Source organism: Mercenaria mercenaria, chromosome 11 (assembly GCF_021730395.1).
Source record: "Mercenaria mercenaria strain notata chromosome 11, MADL_Memer_1, whole genome shotgun sequence".
Lineage (NCBI taxonomy): Eukaryota > Metazoa > Mollusca > Bivalvia > Venerida > Veneridae > Mercenaria > Mercenaria mercenaria.
Genome location: NC_069371.1, coordinates 69,189,271 through 69,201,891, shown reverse-complemented (window position 1 = coordinate 69,201,891; position 12,621 = coordinate 69,189,271). Strand labels below are relative to the sequence as shown.

At 34.5% G+C, this 12,621-nt stretch overlaps 1 protein-coding gene across 2 annotated transcripts in view; it reads right to left on the bottom strand.

Moving 5' to 3' along the window:
* LOC123554110 (uncharacterized) overlaps positions 1-12,621 on the bottom strand; it is a 44,753-nt gene that overhangs the window by 25,647 nt on the left and 6,485 nt on the right. Inside the window, exon 1 of one of the 2 annotated variants that reach the window (XM_053517663.1) lies at positions 4,637-4,768. The exons of the other annotated variant lie outside the window; for it this stretch is intronic. The gene's annotated coding sequence lies outside the window, so the exon portion shown is untranslated. Of the gene's footprint in view, positions 1-4,636; positions 4,769-12,621 lie in introns of those variants that run through there. 2 annotated transcript variants of the gene reach the window in all.

Sequence of the window (12,621 nt, the reverse complement as noted above, 5' to 3'; positions counted from 1 at the left end):
TTGCAGCATTTCTTTGTTTCAATAGAATATTTGCAATTTCATCTTACGAATATAGTACTTTCTTTTTAGGCACTATATCAAATTATAGGTAGATTTAATTATTGACTCCTAATATAAATCGCAGGTCCATAGTTTTTTAAGGGGCCGACTGGAGGATTTGGAGGGACGCTTGGATTTATCTTGGAGTCAGAATTTCCAGTAGATATTATTCCCTATATATTCTATATACAACCGACATTCTAACTAGCTAGACTTATTTCAAACAAATCCTTACCTCATTTTAAAGTATTATAAGAATGATATGAAATGAAGAGAAAAGTACCGGTTATGTTTCTTCTAAGAGAGATTTCTCTTGTCAAATTTGCTAACTGTAAAATCACATCAAAATCAAACTATTGTGACCTAGAAGTACTGCTCATACTAAAACTGAAGTTTCACTTCACCAAATGCAACCTCCTCTACAAATAATGTCAAAACTACATCAACGATGAAATATAAACAGAAACTAGTTTTAATTTAGACCTTTGAGGCCGTGCCAAGTGAAAAAATACTGTTCAAAAATCAGTCCGCCATTACACAACTAGACCAGATGGCTCCAGCGCTGGTTCCTTTACTATAGTAAGACCTACAGAGTTAACAAAACATCTATTTTCAGTATACATGTTTGTTTTTTTAAAAAGCACAGTGAAGTAATTTAACTTTAGATAAAAGGCAGTTTAACAAAATAATACCTTCTCATTTTGACCACATTCATAAACAGTAAGCAAAATGATTGAAAAGCTGTCCAACCATGTATAAACCTATACATTAATAAGCTATAACGAACTTGGCCGGCCAGAAAAGGATGCGCACTGGCAGAAATTTCAGTAGGGTGAGGAGGGTTTATGGTTGGAAAATTTTGATATTTTGAAAATTAAATCCTATATTCGGTGGTGAGGTTTGAAAGAAAGTAAAGAAATTCATGCCGTTTTTGCCTAAGGATTACATGCTCCTCACCAAGGTTAGTTCAAGTCTCCTTTAGGACGTAGAATTTTCACATTTGGAAGATATCAAGCTGACTTACGGATGGAAGGTCAGTGGTTCAACCCTGGTGCTAGGGGAGCAGTGGTCTAGCTGATAAGCTATATAAAGCTGATAAGGTATCGACCGCTCAATTATGGGGTCGTGGGTTCGAGCCAAACTGGGATCACTACAATCACTTCTTATATGACAGCAGTACTGTTTTTCTTTTCGTTTTTAGAAAGCCGTCTCGAGAGTGGTTCCAATAAGCTTTTAGCTTTCATCACAATAGAGCTAAAATAAATTAGTAAAAACTAATTTTAACCCAGGTGCTCGCCCATGATGAAATGATGCACCGTGGAACGCACACCTGTTCACCACTGAAGTTGAAAAATCACCCAAGCTGGCGTTATACCTATAAAATGATTAAACAAATTTAACATCACTTGAATGTATGGACGCTGAATCTAATTATAATTCCGTTTATTTTTATTAAATTGTCCAGCTAAATATATAATTACTACTTTTGATTTCCCATTTTGTAAGAATGGAAAATACTGTTATTCTAAAAGTCTATATTCTATAGAAAATATGAACTCATTTAATACTGAATAGATCTGTTATCATTTTACGACCAGAAAGGAAAATCGATTCAATATATTTTCAGTGCTTCTTCTTTAATTCAAAAAGACTACAAGATGTTAATTTTAAATTTCAATTGCAAAATGTAGTATCTTAAATGGCTGATATTTGCAATGCATTATAAATAATTAACGGTAAAGTGATTGCCCTGTTTGAGCATTAATGTAGACTTCAAGATCATCGAATTTCTATACCAAAATTTTATGACTTAAATCAATTAAGTAATGATCACATAAATTTCTCTTCAAATTTGCACAATAATTTCACTGAAATGCAGGAAAGTGTATGGAGGAATTCTCCACCCATCCCACCCCACTACCTAAAAAAAGAAAATTTTATCTAGAAGATGCTTTTGTAGAAAAGCGCATGTCTCCCCCATGCATAGTCGTTTTGGCAAAACGTTAATAGTGGACAGAAGCAAAAGTCAAAGAGACCCTGATGGTTGGCTGCAATAGGGACCATCAACTTTGCATGTCCAATCATTCCACTAGGTTTCAATTTAGGGCCTAGTAGTTCTCAAGTTATGAATTGGAAACAGCTTTCCATTTTCAGGCCCCTGTGATCTTAAAGTTTGATCAAGTGACGCCAAACCCAAAATCAGTAGGGGTCATCTGCTCTGCATATCCAATCATTCTATTAAGTTTCACTATTCTTGGTCAAGAGATGTTCAAGTTATTGATTGGAAAGTATTTTCAGCCTCTGTGACCTTGACCTTTAATAGAGTAACCCCAAAAACAATAGGAGTCATCTACTCGTAAGTCCTATCACCCGAAGAAATTTGAAGGTTCTAGTTAAATGATTCTCAAGTTATTAACTGGAAATGGAATTTTATTTTCTGTCCTCTGCGACCTTGACCTTTGATATAGTGCCCCCCACCCCCACCCCCCAACAAAAAAAAAATAAATAAATGAAAAAAAGGATTGATCCACTTCGTAAGTCCTATCGCCCTTTGAAGTTTCAACATTCTAATTCAAGTTGTTCTCAAGTTACCGACCGGAAATGGATTTCTATGCATGTCCAATCATCCTATGAGGTTTCAACATTCTGGGTCAAGTGGTTCTCAAGTTATTGATCGAATATTGTTTTCCATTAGGGTTCATCTACTCTGCATAATCAATCATACTATAAACATTCAATATTCTAGGTCAAGTGGTTCTCAAGTAATTGATCAGAAATGGTATTTCTTGTTAAGACCCTTGTGACCTTGACCTTTATCAGAGTGACCCAAAAATCATCTACTTTGCATGACCAATCATCTTATGAATTTTCAACATTCTTGGTAAAGTCGCTCTCAAGTTATCGATCGGAAATTGTTTTCCATATTTAGACCCCTTCGACCTTTACCTTTATCTGAGTAATCCCAAAAACAATAGAGGTCGTCTACCCCATAAGCCCTGCCACCCTATGAAGTTTGAAGGTTCTATGTCAAATGGTTCTCCAGTTATTGATCGGAAATTAAGTGTGACGTACGTACGGACGGACAGGGCGGACAGGGCAAAAACAATACAGTGTAGGGAAACATAAAAATCAATCGCTTCAAGAGACGAATCTCTCTATTTTAAAGCTCTTGCTACGGACCTGAATCATCATTACAAATATTTTCACATCTCTCGGCAAATTGATAGATATATGGAAAACGTAGAAACTACAAAGGCTTTAACTCAGTAAATGTCATTAAATCGTAGCCAAAGAACCCTATCTGTCTCATCACATCCAAAGAAATTGTATATATCAACGTCTATTTACTTTATGAAAGAGAAAAAAATACAAGTTACGAGTTGTAAATTATCATAAATGTTAACAGTGCATCTGTTTTAAAGAAGAAGTTTTCTATTTTTATATAACTCCTACGTAAAACAATACCCTATGCAGTAACCCAGGACTTTGTTTAAACAAACCTGGTTTAGAACATCTGAATACCATTCGGAACAGCCAGTTATGGCCTCAGGTTATGATATTGAGCTTCAAACATAACAGGTGAACGTTAAAGATGTGGTTTTAAGTTTGTACTCAACATATCTCTATAATTCAAAGTACTGAAATATGTGTTTGACCCAAGGAAACGAACCTGAAAGAATTGTGCAATATGCAAAGTATCGTGGATCACTGCCTTGAGCTTTTGGAAAAATGTTTAAAAAAAATACATTAGCGCCTTTTGGCGGGCTAGATATTTTCTTAGTGTCATGATTTTGGACAAATGACGCTGACTTAAAGATGAAATCATGTACGTCTGCATTGCTTTCCTATTTCCAAAAAGCAGAATATTTAAAAGATTAGTTAATGCTGTTTTGAACAATCAGGTGTATTATTGGCCAATATAAATCACTTTATTGTGCATAACAATGTTTAAATAAGTATGCCCACGAGCAGAGTGTGGATCCCGCCAACCTTCAAGTGTTAGCTGTTAGACCTAGGGACCTGGTACTTGCGCATGGCACTCCGTCTTATAAAGGAGAACATTCATGCCAAGTTGCATCAAAAATCTCACCATGCATGAAGAAGAAAGATTCCGGAAAAGCTTCAATGTGACCTTTGACCTCGAACTGTGACCTTGACCTTTGAGATAGGAACAATGGATTTACGCATAACACTCCTTCTCATTGAGGTAGACATTCATGTCAAATATAAAAAAAGTTGGTTCTTGCATGTCAAAGTTATGGTCCGGACAAAATCGAACGGACGCACGGACGCATTGATGCAAGCACATACACTGATCCGTTTAAAGTGAAGACTAAGTCGAGCTCACCGCAAGCGGGCTTATAGAATAGAATAACAGTCTGTTACAGTTGAATATAACCTCGATCAAATTAAATCCAGTGCGCACGATTATTCTTCTATATAGGGAACCCCAAAAGAGAAATAGCTGGATTATCAATTGAAAAAAGGGGCTATTTGACTTTATCGTAACGTTTGATAATTATAAATTTATGGTCCTACTGATTAACAAAATTAATTTACCGTTTGTTTGAAAACTTGCATAAGATTTCTTACCTACCTTATAACATAATCCGCATTTAACATTCACTATTTCTTTTTCTAGTCTCACTAACACACCTAAGATTTGTTTCATTTCCTATTCAAAGAAATGCGCATTTATATGACACACCTGAAAATTGTTAATGTCGAGCAAGTTTTCACCTGCTATGTGTATTATTGAATATGTGATAAGACCTGAACATTGATAAAAACCTAGATAGCATGGTACAAAGTCTATTTTTGAGTGTTGGCGAAAAGACTGGCCGCACAAAGCTATCTATGATACAAGTGAGTAACTTTATTGACACGAGATGAAACCAGAGCAAAATTGTAACAAGAGTGGCTGACTGTCAGAAAATACGCCCTTCATAGAACCTAATTTAATTGACCTAATTTAAAGGCCATAATCCAAAAGTACCTTGGGTGATTTGACTGGTTATCGAAATTGGCCGGATATTGTGTCCTTAAACATTGTCAGCCAGTTTGCTGAAGGTTGGGTGAAAACTGTTCAACTTAGAGAGCGAAAAAGGCTAAATTCGCAGTTTTTCGAGTAATTCCAAGGATATAATCCAAGAGTGCCTGGGACGATTTTGGCCGAATATCAAACTTGGCCCACAAACATTGTCACCAGGTTTGGTGAAGATCAGATGTCAAACTGTTTGACTATGAGGGCGGACAAGGCTAAATTGGCAGATTTCGAGTAATTCAAGGGTCATAACCCAAGAGGACCTGAGGCGACTTTGATGGTTATCGAACTTGGCCGAGATATTATGCCCACAAACATTGTCACCAAGTTTGGTGAAGATCGGATGAAAACTGTTTGATTTAGAGAGCGGACATGCTTTTGGAAGCCGACCGCCCCCCGCAATGGGTGTTCACATAATACGCCCCGCTCTTTCAGAGACGGGCGTATTAAAATGTGGAAAACTCAAAGGTCGCCCAAAGAAGACGTGCTCGCTAGGTTTTACATTCAAAGTATTTTTGTTGTCATGCCATGTTTCTGTATTAAACAGCAATGGTCACAATAATTCTTTTGTTATCAAAACAGAATATAAGCATATCATTATCTGACATCGAAGGTAAACATAATCTTTTAATCTCCCATTTATGGAAACATTTATCTCTATGTAGATCTAAAAAAGGATTTGCCACCTGCAGTATTAACAGTTTAAAACTTTGTCTAAGATATATTGCCGCATGACATGATGCTGAAACATATTGAAAAGATTTATTTAATCCGATCTATAGATAACTTTGACTTAAATGAATCCCCAGATACGATTTTGATATTTTTCCGTACTTTACAACATATGACTACATATTACAATATATGACTACATATTTGCATACGCACTTTTCATTCTAACTACAAAGTGGAGAGTCCTCACGTTAACAGCACACGAGTATTTTTTTATCAACTATCGACCGATTTTCATTAAACTGATAAAGTTTTACACATGTACGTTTAAACTATCACGTTCGCAATACATGGCTATCTATGAATGCGGATCTATCCAGCACATTCAAATAATACCCCTGGTATTTATACATGCATTTCACATGATTTAAGTGGCAATACTGACTGGGATAAAACCAGTGCACAATTTCAAGGGCATGCAGTGCAATATTTAGTATATTTCCATGTTACCTCATTCAGCCATGGTCATAAACTAAATACTCTATATTTTGTGTTGTCTAAACAGTACATAACCATATCATTGAAATTTTATAGCTACCTTACATGGACGGTAAACACACTCTACCATCAATTATTTTGTCAGGTATCTCTATTTTGAACTAAAATGGATTTCATTTATTAAGTTACTAGCAATAACCCCATAACTTAGTAAATGAAATCCATTTATTATGTATTTGCAGTATATTGCATAAAGGTTAGATCACAACCTTTGATGATGCATATTAACTGTTAATGTTTGTCTTCTCTTGATACAACTAGTCGCCTATTACATATTACATAATTATTATGCTGTAACAGAACCGATTTACTGGTTATTGTGTTTTCAAATTCGTCATTTAGATATTAAATGACAGATTTCAAACAAAGATATATGTTGGTTTTTAATGTACTACACCACCAAACAGAGCTCATAAAGTGAGTATAAGATAATATACTTTGGTTATATGGAGCTAATGCTACGGAGCTTGCTTAAATACAGATTTATTGGAAAGTGAATATATTTATGTAAGTACAGGACGTTATAAAATATTACGCGCAAATTATCAAGAACTTCGTTGCTGTAAACATTAGATTTTTTTAATCAGCATAATTTGTTTTTGAGACGTTCACAAAATTGCCTTTAATTTAAACTAATGACTTAATTAGTTTGAACAGTTGGGATTTTTAAAGGTACCAAATAAAGACAAAAATAAATCATAAATCTCAAAAAAGACCATACATTTTGAAATATACTACTAATCATTACGTTAGCTGTAGTATTCACTTGAAGTCAACACATGTGCCGACAAACGAATGATTTTTGACATGGGTGGTCATTTGTCCTACTTTTGTGTTTATCACTTAAATTCCGTTATCGGTCGGAAATTTTTCGGAATCACACAATTTTAAAATTGATTAAAACGAATATCCGTTTAAAGATGCGCCACAAAAAAAACTGTATTCTTTGTGTTTTCATGATGATAATTATACATGATTTGCATGAAAGATATGAGATATACAAGATTTTAGTTTCACACTGACAGTGACATAATTATATTAGGTCAAGCCAATGTATGCCTTGCAATTTTACTGAATCAATGTGGCAATATGTACATAAATCAGTGTATTTAGGTAAATTTCAATCACATTTTGTTTCTACAATGTAAAATAGTTATTCCTCTATATTCTTAAAACTATGCTGAAAAGAGATTGACTGAATAAGTTAGCAGGTGAAGTTGTGAAAAACATTTATTCGGGAAGTGGGTATATAATATATTTTGCATTTATTGATAAATTATAGCCTCGTTTCGGAGCATTTTTACGAAAAATCCCGAAGATGCGCGAAGGGTTCGTATGCAGTCGGAAAACATTCTTTCGGTTTGCAATAGGCATAAGATTATTTTTTTTAATTTGTTGGTTATTCTTGAACATTTTCATGACTATTTGGTCAGATCCGATGCAGTGGGTCATAATTTCGGTAAATATGAAATAGAGAAAAGTGGAAACTTCACAGGTCGCTCAACACGACAAAAACGAAAATGTTGCAGGCTCGGCTTGATTGAGCCTGTTCATGAAGTCTATACGACAATCTCTGGTTTTCATATAATACTCGTTCGGGCGTTATTAGTGGACCTCTCATAAGGATTAATTAAACGTAATCGCGATGAGACTGTTCAGTAAAAAATAACTTCTTGTGGAAAGCATCATTCGTTCAAACTGTCGAAATGCTGTCAAACCACCGGGAGAGGAACGGGGTACAGAAAGGAAACTTGACTCAAAAACATTTGAGGTTAGTATCATTTTTATTCTTCGAAAAACTGATTACTTTGATAAACACAAACTGTACGGAATTGTATACGCATAAAGCGGCGGCAGCGCAGAGTATACTAGTACACGGCATAAAGGAAACAGGTTTTATTCTTATTAAATCTTTTATTTCGTACTGTGTCGAAGCTAGAGTTCAATATTGTTAGTTGTGGACAACTGTCCCGTGTATCCAAAGATTAATGGATTGAAATCAATAAAGCTAGTGTTTCTTCCTCCGAATTCAACTTGCGTCACGCAACCATAAGGTGTTATAAGGAACTTAAAAGTCCATTACAAGAAAGATTCGCGCTTTTGATAATGGGACTAATACGTGTATCAATGTCGTGTAAGTCCCTCCTCATAACTCGAATATCGGTCATATCGAAATAGAGTGCATGGTTCCGAGAATTTCGAGATACCAAGTTTCGACTGTATATATATTTCAAAGAAGTTTTCCTTTTATAACCCCTTATAGTATGTAAAACAATTACTCGGTGAATCAGGATTTTACCCGAACAACTTGGTGTATAGAACATCTGAATACAATTCTGACGGCCAGTTTTGAACCAAGGTTATAATTGTGAGCTGTATGCATAACGCTTACGACCTTTTTAACTGGATCAAAATAATTCTAAAATATTTTGAAAGACATAATTCTAGCACAAATTTAAAAATAAATTCTCCCATTTGTTACAGAGGATGAAAATCTTAAATTGTTATATTGTGGCTATGGTGCAAATAATTGTGTTTCTTTTGGCAAATTCCATCTATTTTCTATTTCTCTCGGGGTTCCATAGGTATGATAATCGTGCGCGCGAGATTACTAATAGATTTGATCAGAGTTTGAAAACAGTCTTATATTTCATGTAATTTTTCAATTATAATTGCGGGATAACACAAAGACCTTAATTCTATTATTAATTCAAAAGTGGGACACATCGATGGCTGTTATGTCTCAGTATTGAGATTTACATATACGGAACGGAGCAAAGCGTCTATTTTTAAAGTATAATATGAGTGACATTAAATAAATTTGCAGCTGACGATCAGCTTTTGAAAATTATAAATCTCTTTGCATGTACTTTTCAAACAATTTCAGTTAGTTCATATTTATTTCATATTAATACATATACAAAGGTGCTGGAAGAAAAAAAAAACATGTTTGCATCTCCTATATTAAATACAGAATTGTGATTCTATCGTGTAGAAAGGATAATACAAATGTCCATTTGCATATATACTACTTTAGCAAGGGGGTCTCCATGGCCGAGTGGTAGTGTTCGCTGTCTTCACTAACTTACCCCTCATCGATATTGGTTCGAGCCTCATTCGGTGCGCTGAATTCTTCACATAAGGAATCCATCCAGCTGGCTTACGAAAGGTCGGTGGTTCTACCCAGGAGCCCGCTTGTTAATGAAATAATGCATGGAGGTGCACCTAGGATCTTCCTCTTCCATCAAAAGCTGATGACCTATGATTGTGTCGGTTCGACGTTAAACCTAACAAAATAAATAAATAAATATAATTTAGAAAGATCGGAATTTCGCGGTTTGTCCAGTTTGTTCAAATTAGGTGGACATTAATATGTAACGAATACCCTTCACGCTTTCTTTAAATGACCCGAGATCCTCCCACACAATTACTTAAACATAGATAGGATAGGAAATATATCCGTCTGATTTTATACGCCCGTTTGAAAAAAAACAACACAAAAAACAGCACGTATTATGGGAAGGTCCCCGGCAGGCGGGGGGCGTCCACAAACTTTGTCTGGAGAATATCTTCTTCAAGCATGAAGGAATTTTTATGTAACTTGGTTCAATGTTTATCATCATGAAACGGAGTGTCATGCACAAAAACCAGGTCCCTAGGTCTAAGGTCTATAAAGAATGAAAAAACACATATGTCACCTCTGTGCCACCGTAGTTTACCCTACAGTTATTCCGTATTCCTTTTAAGATTCGTCAAACAAATGGTGTACAGATAAATGCAAGGTTTGATTATCTATTTTGTTATCAATTGTGTTCATACGAAAGATTTGAATATCTTCCTCGTTTTAATATACAAGTCGAATTTTTTAAGTGTAGTAGAATGTTTGTCTGACAAAATTTGCAAAACTTAATGTGCGAATATTTTGTGCAAAATATCATAAAAAGACACCTTTAGTAATACATGGTTAATTTCTTTCCGGCTTCAGCGTATCTCTATATTCATACAATGTAAATAAATATAAAAAAAATCAGCATGACTAAAGCACTTTAAGAAAAGCGATTTGTAAGCGAAAAAAACTGTCATCGATTGATACAGATGTCCTACGTTACATTTCCGATTGATATTAAATTGTTTATTTGGACAGGTGGTCAGTTGTTTCAGGGAATGCCAAGGGTACTCTTTGCACGTTAATTAAAAAGGTAGATTTCCTGGAAGCACATATCACTGAAAACACAACTACAGCTATATATTGCAATATGGAAACTGTACTGGAAAATGTAGCAGATGGTTTGCTTCTAAAATACATCAACAAGTACATTTTAGTTATAAAAGGGGTGTAGAGGGAAGTAGACAAAAGCAAGGGTGAACACCTGAAAGGAAGAAAAACACACAGACACACACGCGCTAATATGCACGCACGCACATGACATACAAAAACAAAATCAGACAAGTAGGACAAAAAGAAAAAAGGGAACACAACGGGGCACCGCTCAGGGACGGCTGGCGTCAAAATTGCAAATTAGGAGCTCCAGTTAGTATATTTTGGATACTTAAAGATATGCAATGGTCATCTTTCACTAAAGTATTTTATCTTTCGATATTTACTTCTAATGTAGGAAATCCTCAAACTTTGCTTAATATACATAATAAGTTTGAATATATAACTAGATTTACATTCATAATCAAATGACATGTAGTAACAGTTGAATGTTAAAATATTCAGACAGGTTTTTTTAATGATAGTGCACTTTTATGCAGTGTTTATACATACGTGTATATACAATGCGTACTATTTTTAACCTAATGCATAGTATTCTTCATTTACATAACTTACTATTTTTTTGTTAAAAATTAACTTTGTGGAGGAATTGTTCACATTTTTCAACCAATATACCTTTAACCCGCTTGCAGTAAAATGGAGAGGGGGTGGGAAATAAGAAAAGTAACACAACCATCATACCAGACAATATACATAGATAATACCAAACTTGAAACAGTCAGTAACTTCAAAAAAAGAAACTTAGGGTTTAAACGCGTTTGAGGCCTGCAACCTGGTTTGGCAAAATTTTGACAAACAGTGACAATTTCGATCTCACTAAATAAAAGCTATTTATCTATGCAGGAAGTACATATTTATATCTTTAAAGTATTTGAATTATAGTAGAGCAATAAATGTACATGATTACATTTTTTATCCTTTCTACTTGATGGAATTGAGATAGGAGATAGAAGATTTATAAATGCTGTTGTTGTTTTTTTCTTCCTTTGTTTATGCATAAGCATGGATAAAATATAACTTAAAGGTACCAAATAAAGACAAATAAAAAAGCATAAATCTTAAATAAAGACTACAAATTTTGAAATATATATCTAAAAATTACGATAGCCGTGCAATATTCCATTCAAGTCAAAACCTGTTGCAGAGAAATGGATGATTTTTTTTGTATTTCCTTAAATTGACATGGGTGGTCATTTTGTCCTACTTTCGTGTTTATCATTTTTCCGTAACAGATCGGAAATTCTTCTGGATCACGTGATTTTGTAATAAATTCAAACGAATGTCCGTTTAAGACGCGCCGCAAAATAACTGAAATTCGCACCACTTCCATCGTCAATTCGTACTTTGCCACTTATAACCGGAGCAATAATTTATGGAACCTTGGAATTGCGAGGTTCCTTCATCAGAAAAAAATTACATGTCAACGTTTTCTGATTATTTTATCTTCAATATAAATTCCAAATTTTTTCCAAGTCTAATCTGATTTCAAAGTATGGTTAAGATTCAAAATAAACCGATGAATTTGTTGGTGCCAAAAACAAAATCATTTGCAACTTAATGATTTATCATTATAGATTATATGTATTTCATTTTTATCAAAATATCATTGATGGACAACAGTGTGTTTTTTCACTTATTTTGAAGAATATTAAGCGCGAAGTTGCTGCTGAAGCGTCATATGTAGACAAAAAAAAATAGGTGCCGCGTCATGATCAATTGATGAAACTTCAGTTATGCTGTAATCATTCATTAAACTAATATGTAATTGAATGTTCTTTTCAACCTAATGAAGTACGTCGCAAACAATGAATTAAAACGCATTATGCTCTTATCTGTGTGGTCGGAGTTATACTGATATCCAGTCTTTTTAGCAACATCCTTGTCATTAACTGTTTTCATAGAAAACTAAATTAAATGTCCATTTCAGCATGACAGCAACATTAGACGGAACTTTGATTGTAGGAAAAAAAGTTTGAACATTTTTACATTTAATTTTACTTTTATTAGATAAACCAGGAGCTCCATCAAG